Here is a 16019-nt window from a genome sequence, read left to right on the forward strand (position 1 = left end):
AAATAACATGATAATATACACACAACATAGCTGATAACTTTGACTTTGAAAATTTCTCTTTGGAAAACATTACTCCGATAACTATTGTGTAAATGACATGATAATTTATGCACTGCAGCCCTGATAATTTAGATACAAATATGACGGTAATATTTCAACGCGAGGGGTGCTTGAAACGTACACTGATAATTACTATGTAAATGGTATGATAATTTATGTACTGCTGTCATGATAACTTATGTATAAACACCACAATAACATTGACCTAAAAAAAAGTTTTTAAAAACATCTCTTGATAATTTTTGTGTAAATATCATGATTTTTACAGACTGCAAAGTATAATAATTTTGTACAACACCCAGCCGTATCTCTGACCCAAGAAAAAATATTTAAAATATTTCCCGGTAACTTATGTATAAAAAGCATGATAAGTTACGTACCAAATGGTTGATAACTTTTGTACCCTCGTAAAAAAAATTGTGTACCCTGGCATGCTTTTTACAACGAAGTTACCATGATATGTAAACAATTTTTACTACGTTAAAATTATCATGATGTTGTAAATATTAACAGAGCAGCCGGCCCATCTATATCGGATAAAAAATATAAAAGGAAAGAAAGAAAAATTATTCGTTTCCAGGCCATGCTAAGACTAGTTCAATCTAGACCAGATGGTTGCAAACTACTGTGGTCTACGACCACACAGTCCTTAAGAAAAAGGCAACCTAATGCTTTCATTGTACAAAAAGAAATCTCTTACGTACGATTTATTATGAGTTCTATTCTACTGTTCATAGACAAAAGCAGAGTTCGAACTCCGTACCTCTGGCACGGTGACGAGCAAAAGCATCTCATCTAACCAACCAAGCCACGAACCCACTTTGTCAAAACCCTAGAAAAAACAACTTTAAACATAAGAAGATTTCTTCCTGCCTATTTAAGTCTTCCGCAGGCGAGCGCCGTTGCCTCTCCCTCCTAGCGCCACCCATCCCGCTCCCACACCCCGCCGGCGGCAACGAATTCCGGCGAAAAGCGAGGCGAGGCCGGACCGATGGCGGCGGCGCGGTGGCAGCAGCAGGGGGTGGAGCAGAAGCTGCGGTGCACCAAGGAGCCGTACGTCGATGACGACGGCACTCACAGGATGTATGTATGCGCTCAAACCAAAAGCATCTATGCTTCTGCTGCTTCATTGCTCGCTTCAATTTCGCTCCCGCCGCCCAAGTTTATTTCACTGACGGATTTTTTTTCCTTCGCTTCTGCTGCTGCTGTTTGTTCGGATGATTTGCGTCTCTTCAGAAAGAGCATGCGGTTCAGCACCTTCTCCGGCGGCGAGGTCCGCAAGTCCGCGGAGGCGCAGGTCTATAACGGCTGGATCTACGACGAGAACCGCAAGCCCGCTCCCGGTGGTTTGCTCGACACGCGGATGGTATGCTGCTGCTCTTTCCGCTACTTGAGTGTGCGTGTGTGTATTTATGTTGCTTCGCACGATGAAGGGCATGCCACCTTTTGTGTCCGTGTACAATGTAGTAGATGCTTTACTGATTGATTAATCCGTGGCATATATGTTACAGCTGTAATTCGAGGACCAGCTCTTGTTATGACATTTCACGCAATATTTTGCAATAAAAGGTCTTCTTTTTTGAAATACGAAATGCTCGCGAGATTTACCCTCAGAAATTTCAGGGAGCTGCAAACAGAGTATATATATGGGGAGTGCCACTGTGGGGTGTTTATGAACAATTCAGTATTATATATACTGCTTCCTGTAAAAGGAATGCCACTGTCGTGTGTGTAAGTGTGTGTGTGTGTGTGTGTGCGCGCGCGCGCGCGCAATGCATTGTCTTACTGAACAATACTTGTGTGGCATATAGTTGTAATTAGAGGGCTGGGCTCTTGTTATGACATTTCAACAAACTTTTGCCAGCCGATGAATAAAAGTCTTCCTTGTGAAATAAATAAATTAATGGAAGATTTCTGTGATTTATCGTGACAAATTCCAGGGAGCTGCAAACAAGTTTGGGGAGTGCACAACTTGCCACTGTTCATACACCGAGTGCCCGGGCCATTTCGGTTACATCAAGCTTGCGCTTCCGGTTTTCAACGTCGGATTCTTCAACAGTATCGTCAATGTGTTGAAGTGCATCTGCAAGGCAATATTTTTTTTTCCTTATATGTCTGATCATGTTTTAGTTTTTCCTTTCCTTAACCGCTCCTCACGATGCGATGCCTTTGCAGCGCTGCAGCAGGATTCTTCTTTCGGAGAAAGACCGCCAAGAGTTTCTGAAGAGGATGAGGAATCCGAGAGCAGAAGTACTGCACAAAAGCGCCATCCTGAGTAAAGTTAGGGACAAATGCAGGCCATGCCGTTGCCACTGGTGTGGATACATGAATGGCAAGCTTACTTCTAATGCTTCTTTTCTCTTTCTTATGTTGCTCATCACTTGAAAAATACTACATAGTAATAAACACCTGACCTGACAGCTTTTAGAACTTAACCTTCTATTTTGGGTTGCATGTACAGGTGTAACTAAGAAGGGGCCAAAGGACAGAGGAGGCTTGGCAATTGTTCATGACTGTAGCAAAACTTTGGACAGAACTACAGAAGAACTTCGGTCTGCTTTATCACACAAGAAAGAAAAACTATCCTTTCCTTCTGTTCACCTGTTAGACCCTCAAACCGTCCTCGCTCTTTTCACAAGAATGACTGATGAGGTAGATGTCGTTTGTCATCTTACAGGAGTACTTGTTACTTTGGGTAGAGTGCCAGAATTTATCAGACATAGGTTTGCTTGATTGGTTTTGTCATACTTCAGGACTGTGAACTGCTGAACCTTGGTGACAGACCCGAGAAACTTATCATTACAGAGATTGCAGTGCCACCTGTGCCCATCCGTCCTTCTGTTTTTGTTGGTGGTAATAAAATGAGGTTTGTTCTCTATAATGGTGTTTCAGCATAGCCATCTGCCATTGAAATGCCACTAATGTCTTTGCTTCTTGCAGCAATGAAGATAGTATTACTTGCATATTGAAGAACATTGTTGCTGCAAATCACATAATTAAAGAGGCCCTTAAAAAAGGCGAATCACCCGTGAATTGCTTTGTAAGATAACTCAGAGCACTTCATTTGTTTTTCCAACATTCTCTTATATTTAGTACCATTTCTCTTTCACCTCTGTGGAGGGCGACTTTTGTGTTCTCTGATTCTTTTTATTGCATTTTAGAAATTAGTCTGCCTCTATATGTTCATGTAATTCCCAAGGCCAGAACCGATTGTTTTGTTGGATAAGGTGATGAGTTCTGCTCCAGACGCAGTATAAATTTTTGTTGGCTTTATGGAAGTGCTGTTCAGGATATAATGATTTAAGGTCGGAATTAAAAATAGATAAACTGTGCCAACAAAATTGAATATTTTGAAGTAATAACTTCAACTGTGACTTATGACTTCCTATTGTTCTTCCTGTATTGGCTGGTGGCTGGTGCATCATCAACTTCATCATTCAAAGGGTTCTGTAATTCTGATATTTTAATTGATAATTTATTCTACACATTCTTAATTAGATTATACAAACTCAGAACTAAATTTGATGTTGTATTTATGCTGCACAATTTGCATTGTGATCATTTTCACTCTGGTAGTACTTATATTTGACTTGTTTGGGACTAAAGGCTTTGTTGTTGTTGTAGTACTTGTCATATTCGACTAATCAAAGTGCCATTTCTGTTGAGATACTCTAACACAATTTTCTTCTTTGTTTCTTTGAAGAATTCCTGGCAAGACCTTCAACTCCAAGTTATTGAATATATCAATAGTGATGCCCCCTCTCTTTCTGATTCACAACATCGTGGCCTTATGCAAAGACTCAAAGGAAAGACAGGTCGATTTCGTGGGAACTTGTCTGGGAAACGTACTGAGTACACTGGGAGGACTGTCATATCTCCTGACCCAAATTTGAGAATAACAGAGGTACTTGTCCATAGGTTACCGATGTTCTTTATTTTCACTCTCCAATTTATTTTTCATGTCATTATTAATTCGAACTTCAGGTGGCTATTCCTGTTTTGATGGCTCGAGTCTTGACTTATCCTGAACGAGTTTCATATCATAACATAGAGAAGCTGCGTCAATGTATACGAAATGGACCAAATAAACATCCAGGGGCAAATTTTATAATACAATCTGATGGAACAAAGCTGTAAGTTGTATTTATCTTTTGAAATTCTGCTTCTTTTCAGCAAGCAGCTCTCATATTTTGCCCTGGACTACATTTAGGCACTTAAAGTACGCTGATAGAAGGATCGCCGCACAGGATTTGAAGTATGGCTGTATAGTCGAAAGGCATTTAGAAGATGGAGACATTGTCCTCTTCAACAGACAACCAAGCTTGCATAGAATGTCAATTATGTCACACAGGGTACAAATTGCTCCATACCACACCATTACTTGCTGTACTAAATAATTTGTCTAACGTTTGATTACTTTTGTATTTAAATATAGGCAAGGATAATGCCCTGGAGAACATTGCGATTTAATGAGTCTGTTTGTAACCCTTATAATGCTGATTTTGATGGAGATGAGATGAATTTGCATGTCCCACAGACAGAGGAAGCTCGTACTGAAGCATTTATGCTTATGGGGGTAGCACTTGCTAACTCTTCTTTGCTACAGTATAACGTTTTTGTTATGCGTTTTGACGCACAAAACTGATTTGGTAACGAATATTTATTTTTGCAGGTTCAGAATAATCTATGTACCCCTAAGAATGGAGAAATACTGGTTGCTTCCACACAAGACTTTTTGACCTCGTCTTTTCTTGTCACAAGGAAAGATACCTTCTATGACAGGTCTTATTTTACTCTCTTGTGTTCATATCTTGGTGATGCAATGGAAAATATTGATCTCCCAACACCAGCCTTAATTAAGGTAATATTTTTCAACTAGTTTTCTGTGGCTACATGTTATCCTCAATTTAATGTTCCTTGCAAATATAAAATTGGTTCTGTAAAAAGTTGTGTTATTTGTGCTTCTACTGGTATAGTTAAGAGGAGATGCATGGTAAATTAGCTAGTACTCCCTCCATTCCCAAATATAAGTCTTTTTAGAGATTTCAATATAAACTACATACGGATGTATATAGACATATTTTAGAGTGTAGATTCACTCATTTTGCTCCGTATGTAGTCTACATTGAAATCTCTAAAAAAGGACTTGTATTTAGGAACGGAGGGACTAGAATATTGTTGAACACTAATATGGGAAATGAGACATCCTTGCTCGTGTTCTCTCTACGTATAATAACTAGTTTGGTCTATTAGACGAGTTACTTATGCCTTTTTCTATGCATAACAAAAGACAACAAATAAAGCATCAATTTTATTTTCCTCTGTGAAATCCTTTTTTTCTGTATGCACGTTTGTCCATGTTAGCCTTCTTACTAAAGTTTTGACCCGTGTATGAATATTGACCATGTTCTTTTTTTGCAGCCTATTGAGCTTGGACTGGCAAGCAATTATTCAGTGTGTTAGTACGTCCTAACGTGTGTACAAAGGTGTTTCTGAATCTTACCGTTGAAGAGAAAATTTACATGAAACTTAAAGAACGTGACAAAAAGGCGATTACAGTTTTGGAAGAGACAATGTGTCCGAATGATGGTTTTGTCTATTTCCAAAACAGTGAGCTTTTATGTGGGCAAGTTGGCAAGAAAACTTTGGGTGAGAAAACTAGGGATGACTTTGCTAAAAATGCCTTTAATAAGCTTATTTTGATTTCTGATTTCATGATTCATATCAAGAACCATTGCTTGGGGTTAGAAGGCTGAACTTCTATTGTAGTTTTGTATGCATCTTCCTAGTAAACTGTTCAGTTTGTACAGCAGTATTTTTCTTTTTCATTATAATGCTTCGTTTTGTTTTTACATTCCTGAGTAATGAAAATTGTTTATATGATGTTGGAATGGTAGTATTTCATCTTGCCTCATAAAATGAGCTATGCACGTCCCACCTTACCGTGCTCCACTTCTGTAGAAAGTTAAACTTAACTCTGCAATGATAATCTTTTGCCTATTATAAATTAAATTGGGAAATTCTATGCAAAGTTTAGGATGTAATTTGAGAAAGCTTAGGATGTGTCCTTGAACGTTCCAAGATATCTGCTGTCTGAAACAAAAGTATTGCATGATTGTATCTGAGCACCGATTTTATTATGGGTATCCTGTATCCAGGTATTCTAGATTCTAGAACAATGTGTACTGCGTTCTTTCAATGTTTCCTTCTTCTTTAGGATTTTGTTACTCAGCCATAACTCTGACATGTTTTAGTCTCATGAAGCACTCCATAAACCACATATAATAAATGATGTGCCTTTTGTCATCCATGTTTGTAAAAATCACTGTTTGCCTTTGCTAATTTTTGAAATTTCATATTTCTTGACATATTTCGAAGCAAACAAAGTTTTATTGGATTTTTATCTGCAGGTAATGGGAATAACGAGGGCATGTTCTCTGTTCTTATAAGAGATTATAATTCTCATGCTGCAGCGAGCTGTATGAACCGTTTGGCAAAGTTTAGGTGAGGCTTGTTTTATGATTTGCGCAATTCACGTTATCTTTCTTGGTTATTAGTAATTTGGTGCCGTGTCGGTAATTTGCTCCTGTGTGCTTGCTCAGTTGGAGAATGAGAATGGAAGGACATCCTCTTTACTCCCTTTTAGCATGTAAACTTGTCTCTCTTTTTTTTGAAAAGGAGGTTGAAACCCCTGGCCTCTGCATCCAAGGATGCATGCAGCCATCATTATTAAATTATTCAACAGAACCTGACAGAACAAGTAAATGCCATCTTCCCGGTGACCTTTGTTGCTACACCTACAAGCTTGATGATGTGCCTTGACCTGGCACCAACATACACCATCCAACCTGATGGCCTCGCCAAGCCGCCCCACGGAGAGCTGAGAGCACCAACCGGTCTAGCAGTCCCTTAGCATGCACCACATGCACACTCTCTAGAATCCGCCACCATCATCTTCCGCCGTCCCATCTTCAGGAGGGATCAATGAATTGACCTTGCCAGGCCCAACTGCCGTCGACGCCACCGTGACGCCAGACAGCGTCACCACCCTGCGCGCGTACATCCACATGCACCCATCGCCGAGACTCAACTGCGCCACGCCACCAAGACCCACCATCGTCGATGCAGTAGATGCAACACCACACCGCCAAGACCCACCATCGTCGATGCGGTACATGCAACACCACTCCACCTTTGGCCCGTCCAGCCAGCCCCTCCTCCAAAACGATGCCCCCAGGAGGGAAAACGGCATCAAAGGCGCCGACATCATCCGATCCGCGAGACCCAAATCTAGGCTTTCCCCTGGAGCAGCCCGAGCGAGCCGACACAGACTGCAACGATGACGCCTCGACAAGGAAACGATGTCAAAGACGGCGCCATCGTCCGCCATGGCCGAAGTTGGGATGATTTTCACCGGCATCTGCGCTACCCCGACTCCGCAGCTGACTGGATCCGCGCGGAGCTGCGCCGTGAAGATGCACGCAGCCGCCGAAACGCCGGTAGAGGACCTCCAGCCGCACCTCACCGACCCCTCCACATGCCGCTGGCTGCCCAAGGGCCACACCGCGACGGATCTGAACGGGGGTCAGATCCACGACCACCAACCATCGCTTGAGAGCATGCCGGAGACCGATCCCCATTGACCCTCCGGCCATGGAGGCGACCGCCGCCACCACCCGACCAGGGGACTCCATCCTGGCTGCCGCGCTCGATGGTCCAGCGACGACCACCCGCCTCCCCGGAGAGGATCTCCCCTAGGTGGCCCATGAGACCGCCGGGGATCAGATCCCCGCTGTCCCCATCATGGGCGCCGCGTGGCCTTGTCCGGCAGTGGCCTCCGGGAGCAGCGAGAAGAGAGAGATCGGGAGGAGGGTGGCGGTGGACGGCTAGGGTTGCCGAAAGAGGAGGATCATGGGAGGAAGATGAGATTGGGACTAGGGTGGTGGCGGCCGTCTAGGTTTAAATTGTCTATCCATCTTATGTCTCTCATTTAGGTTTCAGAGATCATGCTTGGTGAAAACTTTGCCCAATTTCTTCATATATCTGTCTGTCGCATTGGATTTTTTCAGGCTCTGAATTATAGTTGCTCACTTGCATCATGTTGCCAAATTGTTGTGTGAAATTAGTACGTGAAATTTTTTCCGCTAAAAGAAGTGCATGAAATATTGTTCTGATCCATGTTGCATACTTTTGATCTGCAGTGCAAGATTTATAGGGAATCATGGTTTCTCAATTGGTGTGGATGATGTCCAACCAGGAGAAAGTTTAAATCAGAAAAAGAAAATAACAATAGATGAAGGGTATCAAAAATGTCATGAGCTTATTGCCCTATATTCCAAAGGTGACCTCATACCGCAACCTGGTTGCAACAGAGCTCAAACACTGGAGTCTCAGATATCTTGCGTTCTAAATAAGTTAAGAGAAACGGCCGGAGATGTAAGTTAACCAATTAGCTTGTGAATTATCTCTAATCTGAATCTGATCCTTCTTGTTGTATTGCATATAGTATACAAGTTCAAAATATAGTGTCAGTGAAGGATGACCACCTTTCAGTCTTATATTTGTTATTATTTTTTTTGGAAATTATCACAACTTTGCACATGCCAGACCTGAAATGCAAACCTCCCTTTTTTATGTGAAAACCTCTTCTCTGTTTCTCTTTTTTATTAGCTAGGCAGTTTTGTTTTTCCTTGCTTGCTTTTTAGCTTCTATATTAGGTTGCAGTCACTTGGGTGGCTTTGTGTACTTGTCGCCTTATTTAGCGGTTTCTCTAATACAAGGTAACACACTTTAGGTGCGTTTTAGAGATAAATCATCACAACTATGCAGTGCTACTGAGTTAAATTCTCTTGTATGGATGTTCTCATCACTAGCCTAATTTTAAGTGAGGTTTTAGTGAAAAAATTGATGGATGCATTAATTCAGTCCAGTGACTAACCCAGTATGTCCATTTTGACTTCACCATATTTGTGTATTTAATGACTTGAGTTGGAACTTATTTTTCAGGATTGTATGAGTACGCTTCACTGGAGGAACAGCCCATTGATTATGTCTCAGTGTGGATCTAAAGGCTCTCCAATCAATATTAGTCAGATGGTCGTATGTGTTGGACAACAATCAGTTGGAGGACGCCGTGCCCCAAACGGTTTTATAGATCGAACACTTCCCCACTTTCCTATTAATTCAAAGACCCCTGCGGTAAGAACAGGTCTTAAAAATATGATTTGCTCAGGCAACCATTTCTTGTGTTGGTGCTATCCCTAATTCTGTTCCAATAAAAGAAGTTCTGCAAATGTTATGAACATACTGAAACCACACATTGCCATCTTATGATGTTTTGTAACTTCCTAACTGAGCACTCCTTAATTGATATCAGCTCCTTTTCATATGCCATATACTACGACACCTAAAACTTTGCTGAATGGTGAGGCAAAAGTTTGCTTGTTGAGGATGGTCCGTCAATTCTATTGCGTGATATCTTGTAGAAAGGGGACTTTCAGGTCAAGATTAACTCAGTACCATCACTAAGATGCATAAATTTAATTATCCCATTGACTTTGAGGATGATTTGTATGGCGTGTACATTGGATGATATTTTCGAACATTGTGTTCTCTCGGTGATATTGATAAATGTTGCCATTTCTTTTGCAGTACTGGTAGTATTTTCCATATGCTATTACATGATAGGACATTTTTAGTCTGGATTATTCTACATGTATATTTATCTCTGTTGCAGTAACTTTTTACCTTCTACTCGTGGCAACTGCCATTTTATTTGTATTCAGTGCATGAAATCAGCATATTTTTACGGTGCAAATGTATGTTCTCTTCGAGTAAGTTATTATTTTGTCATTCATTGGCAGGCGAAAGGTTTTGTTGCTAATTCCTTCTATACGGGTTTGACTGCCACTGAGTTTTTCTTCCATACGATGGGTGGACGAGAAGGTCTTGTTGACACAGCGGTATGTCTAAACTTAGACCATCTTTTGGTTCCATACTTGCATGTCTCCATATTTGTACTATATCTCAGCTTCTTTTGTTATGGTTGCTTAAATTTGTACTTTGCTGTGTATGCTACCCAGTTCAATCAACGGTGTTTCTATTTTTTTTAGAAAAGGGGTTTTACCCCAGCCTCTACATCAGAAAGATGCATATGGCTCATATTATTAAAAATAATCCAGTAACAAAGTCTCCAAGTCTCAAAGTAAGAAATAAAACAAAACGCTCATAAGAGCCAGATCGAAAGCCACAACCGGCTGGCAAATAAAATAGGAGCACTACATGCCTATCCTATTACATGACCGCCATCCAAACCGGTTGAAAATAACCCGAGCTACCATCTCCCATCGGGTAGACGCAGTAGCCCAACGCCCCCTGGCCTCCGTCGGAGTGAGTAGCGACCACATACGGATCAATGTTGTGGCCCTGAAGATAACCTGCAAAAAGTGAATGTTCGATGTTCTGTTAAAAACCAAATCATTTCTACAGTTCCATACTGCCCATAATAATGCACAAGCTCCAACACGGATGTGCCTCGCTATATCTGAGTCAACCCCATCAAGCCACGTTCCAAATAACATGTTGATGGAGGAAGGTGGAGTAATATTAAAAGCAATATGAATCGAACGCCAAAGAATCTTAGCCAGCGGACAATCTAGAAAGAGGTGTCTGATAGTTTCGTTATGATCACAAAAACTACACCTAGCAGAACCCACCCAATTGCGTTTTGCCAGATTATCCTTTGTCAAGATGACTTGTTTATGTACGAACCACATAAACACTTCGATTCGCAAAGGCACCTTTGATTTCCAGACATGCTTCGAAGAGGGAATGACACTAGAGTTTATGACATCTAGGTACATGGATTTGACCGAAAACACACCGTCCTTAGTCAGTTTCCAATACAACCTATCTGGCTGTTGAGACAACTGGACATCCATCAACCTTCTTACGAGATGAAGCCAAGCCTCCCAACGATCACAAACTAGCATCCTCCGAAAACTAATATTGAGCCAGCCTAGTAGCTTGGCTTGCGCAAGTTAAACAAGACCAGAGCATAACCCTTCAGCATACTAGTTATTTCTGTAAGGCCTTGTTCCGTTGAGGAGGTCTGGCAGGGATTAAGAGGGATTAGCAGGGAATATAGCTCAATTCCCTGCCAATCACTCTTAATCCATGGCAATCCCTGCCAAACCAAACAAGGCCGAAAGGGAAAGAGCAATCCCAGGCTCCCAGCCCCCTCAAAAGGCAAGGTGGAGCTAAGAAGATAAAACATCAAAGTACTGACACCTAGAGTAGCATATGCATCAACACATTGTTTTCAATATCAGCAACCTACCAACTACAACAGACTTCAACAACTACTTGATAGCTCTATAGACTACCAATGTGAAATTATAATACTATACAAATTTGAGGGCCTATTTACAGACATGGATGAACTACAACATGTTCTATTTTATACTAACTTGGTGTGGATCCACTATGACATGTCTTATTTTGTCTTGACTGAGGTGGAAACGGTTGGGCACTGCCAGTTGACTCCATGTGCCTACTGGATATTCGAATCATTTTTGGATTTAATTTTTAGTAGGTATCTGATATATTTTTGTTCCTTCCATTTGAACTTGTAATCATAGGTCAAAACAGCAGAAACTGGATATATGTCCCGCAGACTAATGAAGGGTCTTGAAGATCTCTCAGTTTTCTATGATCAGACTGTCCGTAACGCTAGCGGCGGTATTGTTCAGTTTGTCTATGGAGATGATGGTTTGGATCCTGTAAAGATGGAAGGAAAAGGTGGCCATCCCTTAAATTTGGACCAATTGTTTATGAAAGTCATGGTTAGTTTTTACATGCATGAATACTTTTCTTAGGTTGACGAAGATAAGGGTTCCTTGTGCCCTGAGCATTGATTAGTGACGATTTAACTTTGTAGGCCACATGTCCGCAAAGGGGACATGACATGTTATCTCCAGAGTTAATCTTGCAAATGTTTAATGATAAGCTCTCCGGACAAGATGCCTCATCTGGTGGTTGCAGCAATAAGTTCAAGGAGATGTTAACAAAATTCTTTGAGGACCGCATCAAAATGCTTAGAAGCACAAGGAGAGCACTTCAACTAGATGAAGATCGTGTGGGAAAGAGGGACTCTAGCATTGAAGAACGCGTTGCTGCTGATATTTCTGGCATATCAGCGAAACAACTGCAGGTGTGTATAAAATCTTGCATGTACTAAATCATCATTATTTTACCAAACTACTGTAATCTTAGGCACCTCGTCTATGAGTGTGTATCTGCAAGATGAAACTAGATTTTGTGCAGTAAAATGTTCCATCAAGTAGATCATTGTGGTAACGTTATATTGTTGTGGTTATTTAGTGACTGCATTTCTAAAAACATCAAAGCCCTTCGAAAGTCGGCCTGTGGGTAGAAACAGTGTCATTTTAGTAAGGTCATGGTCTATAGTTATCTGGACATCTGCAACCTTTAGGACTATCTCATTCTAGTCCACCAAATGCTGACCCGTGAGAGCCCTACAAAAGTTGGCCTGTGGGTAGAAACAGTGGGATTCTTGTGACGAACAATTTTAAATAACAGGGGGTACAAGGATTTTTTTATCAGTTTGTTTGTGCATTTTGTTCTTCTGTGGTTCTGTTATATGATTATTATATCCTTTTTCCTGGCACAGGTTTTCTTGGACACTTGCTTATCTCGTTATCACTCAAAAATAATCGAAGCAGGAGCATCAATTGGGGCAATTGGGGCACAGAGTATTGGAGAGCCTGGGACCCAAATGACATTGAAAACCTTCCATTTTGCAGGAGTAGCTAGCATGAGTATCCTTCCTTTACTTTGTATTTAAATAAAATGGTATAGTTATTGTGGCATGTTAATGATGCGGAAGTGGGAGCTTTACTTTATTTTCTGAAGCTTACCATTAGGGGGTTACTACGATTTATTATCTAATGAGTATTATAAAAACTTTCAACAATACATACAAAGAAGTTTTATGGTTACTGTTGATATGGTAGGGCTCTATGGCATGCAAAATGCAGAAATATATAAATATAGGATGTTGAATCTACTACAGTTAAATATCCTTCGAAGATTTGTTTCCTTAAGACCAACAAAGATGTTACTCTTGGAGTTCCCCGCATTAAGGAAATCATCAATGCTGTTAAAAAGATAAGCACACCAATTATCACTACAGAACTTTTGTCTGAGAAGGATGAGTTGTTTGCAGCCAAAGTGAAATGTTCTATTGAGAAAGTAGTGCTGGGTGAGGTAAGTTATTCAGATAATTATATTCTTTTGAATTTGTATATGCACTTAAAGGAAGTTTGTCTGCTTGCATTCTGCTCTGGGTATTGTTAAACATGTCACATAAATTTAGTGCATTCATAGTTACAAAGAATTGTCATTTGACATTCTCCCAGGCATTAAATATACATGCACTTCATCAATCTTTGGGCTTTGCTATGGATGCAAAATCTTTGATTTGTTGTTTGTCTGTCTAGCAAATATATTATAGAAATATTCGTGTATATGTTTTATGAGCTATGTTAGATATTGTTTACAATTTGTTAGTGTAATATAACAAGTCTTGCATTATTATGTGTGAATTTGCATATGTTGGTTTGAGCCGAGATTGTTGAATGTTTTAGTTTGTGTAGTCGTGTGTTTTTGCATCTATATCTATACCAATATAAAAAGACCCAAAGGGGCAGATCCAAACCATCTCGACCGTCAAATCATGTTATCTAGCGGTTCAAATTGCTCCAATGTTGAGCACCAAACACGTTTAACGCTCTAATTACCCACCACTACCATTGGTTATAAACACGTTTGACTCAACGCTATCCCATAAAATCTGCCATGTAATTGATATCCTACCATTCCCGCGAAAAAGGTAATTGATATCTTACCAAATACCAACGTGCAACAGATATATCTTACTTGATATAACATGCAACTAATATCCTACCTAATATAAACGTGCATTCCACGTACATTATTACTAGTGAACTCAAAATGAAGAAAAAGATCTGAGCATGCTATCTGTCCAGTGCATTTTTTTCTTTAGGAGGTTGAAACCCCGGCATAACAGATAACTTTTGTAAGGAAGCACTCAACTTGACGAGAAACCTTGTTATGTTCAACAGGTGGCAGCATCCATAAAGATTGTCTTAAAATCAAACCAGCCATATTTGGTTGTTGAACTCGATATGCAGCGCACAGAAGGGTACATGGGAATCTCTTCTGACACTGTGCATCTGTCAATACTAAATGATCCAAAAATAAAGTTAAAGTCTGAGGTATGAACAAAGCTCTGTGGTTGCGTAATGTGCCCAACATTTTCTCTGCAATATTATTTATGATATATCATTTTTACAGCATGTTCGTGTCATCGATGAAGCCAAGTTGAGAATATATCCAACTGGAACAGATAAGTCCAAACTTCAGCTTGAGCTGCACAATCTCAAATCGATGCTTCCAAAACTGATTGTGAAGGTAAATGAAGTATGCTGTAAATTTTCTTCCATTATGATGGTGTAGCTGACCTTCCTATTGATCAATTCAGGGCATTCCAACTGTTGAAAGAGCTGTTGTCAACCCTATTTTAAGACGCGATGGAACTTTCGACAGATACAACCTGTTGGTTGAAGGGTAAGGATTCTTATTTATTGCTTTTGTAAATTGTTTATAAGCCTCACTGTGACTTCTTCAATGCTAGTCTGAGATGAAATATGCCAATCAAACAATTTTTTATTGCAGAACAAACCTCATGAAAGTTTTGGGTACTCCTGGAGTTGATGCTAAGAGAACAAAAAGTAACCACATCTTGGAAGTGAACAAAACACTTGGAATTGAAGCTGCAAGAAGATCTATCATTGATGAAATTCGGTATACCTTTGAAAATAACAACATGATGATTGATCTGAGACATATGATGCTTCTGGCAGACCTGATGTCATACAAGGTTTGTAGAGTCATCTTACACTGATCACCATTTTAATCATCCATCCATCTGCCTCGAGGCTGATTAACAACTGTGCATGTGCTGCCGGTTTCGCAGGGCGAAATTTTGGGCATCACGGCTGGCGGCATCGCGAAGATGAAAAGCAGCGTGCTGATGCTGTCTTCATTCGAGAGAGCTTCGGAGCATCTCTTCAACGCTTCGTACGCTGGACGCGAGGATCAGATAGAGGGAGTTAGTGAATGCATCATCATGGGCATACCCATGCAACTCGGCACTGGTATCCTCAAAGTCAGGCAAAGGTACGTGTAATGTATTGCCCTCAACTTTATTGTTGCAAAACAACACCTGTCTAAATTTAATTACTCCCTCTGTTTCATAATGTAAGACGTTTTTTGACACTACTATTTTATTGTTCTAAACCTGTTTTGGACGGCACTGTATTTTCATTGTTATGTGATGCAATCCTTAATGAAACAGACAATTAAACACATGATTAAATGGGTGGCATTTATTTTCCTTGCAGGCTCCAGGATTTGCCTGAATTCAAGTACCAGCCTGATCCAATTATACTGTGAGATCGAAGAAGCTCGGATTTGGTGATGCATGACGTAGGACTCACTTTCTTTACAACTCGTTTGGCACCCCTCATTTCATGTGGTAGAAATGAAATGAAATCTATGTTAGGATTTCATTTGGTTGAAATGGAAATCCAATTGCAAAAAACTTCTTTGGCTGCTACAAGGATTTGTAAATTGCAATGACTCCCATATCATGATGTTTGACTGTCATTTTGGCAAGAATTGATAAACCCACACATAGTTTGGCTTCAAAAATGAGATGTATCAAGTTGCAGCACACAATCTTTCATATAAGAAGCAGCTCCATAAAGCACAAATCCACATGCTCAAATTCAATTACAACTGCAATGTCCATCTCCATAAAGCACAAAATGAAGTCTTATAGAAGAAAAACAAAG

The 16019-nt window shown here is 40.4% G+C and overlaps 1 pseudogene; it reads left to right on the plus strand.

Annotated features, from left to right (window-relative positions):
- The first annotated feature begins 974 nt into the window (after nucleotides 1-974).
- On the plus strand, nucleotides 975-15810 carry LOC119328217 (annotated as a pseudogene).
- Nucleotides 15811-16019: the final 209 nt, after the last annotated feature.

The sequence above is a fragment of the Triticum dicoccoides genome, chromosome 1B (genome assembly GCF_002162155.2).
Source record: "Triticum dicoccoides isolate Atlit2015 ecotype Zavitan chromosome 1B, WEW_v2.0, whole genome shotgun sequence".
In the NCBI taxonomy this organism is placed as follows: Eukaryota; Viridiplantae; Streptophyta; class Magnoliopsida; order Poales; family Poaceae; genus Triticum; species Triticum dicoccoides.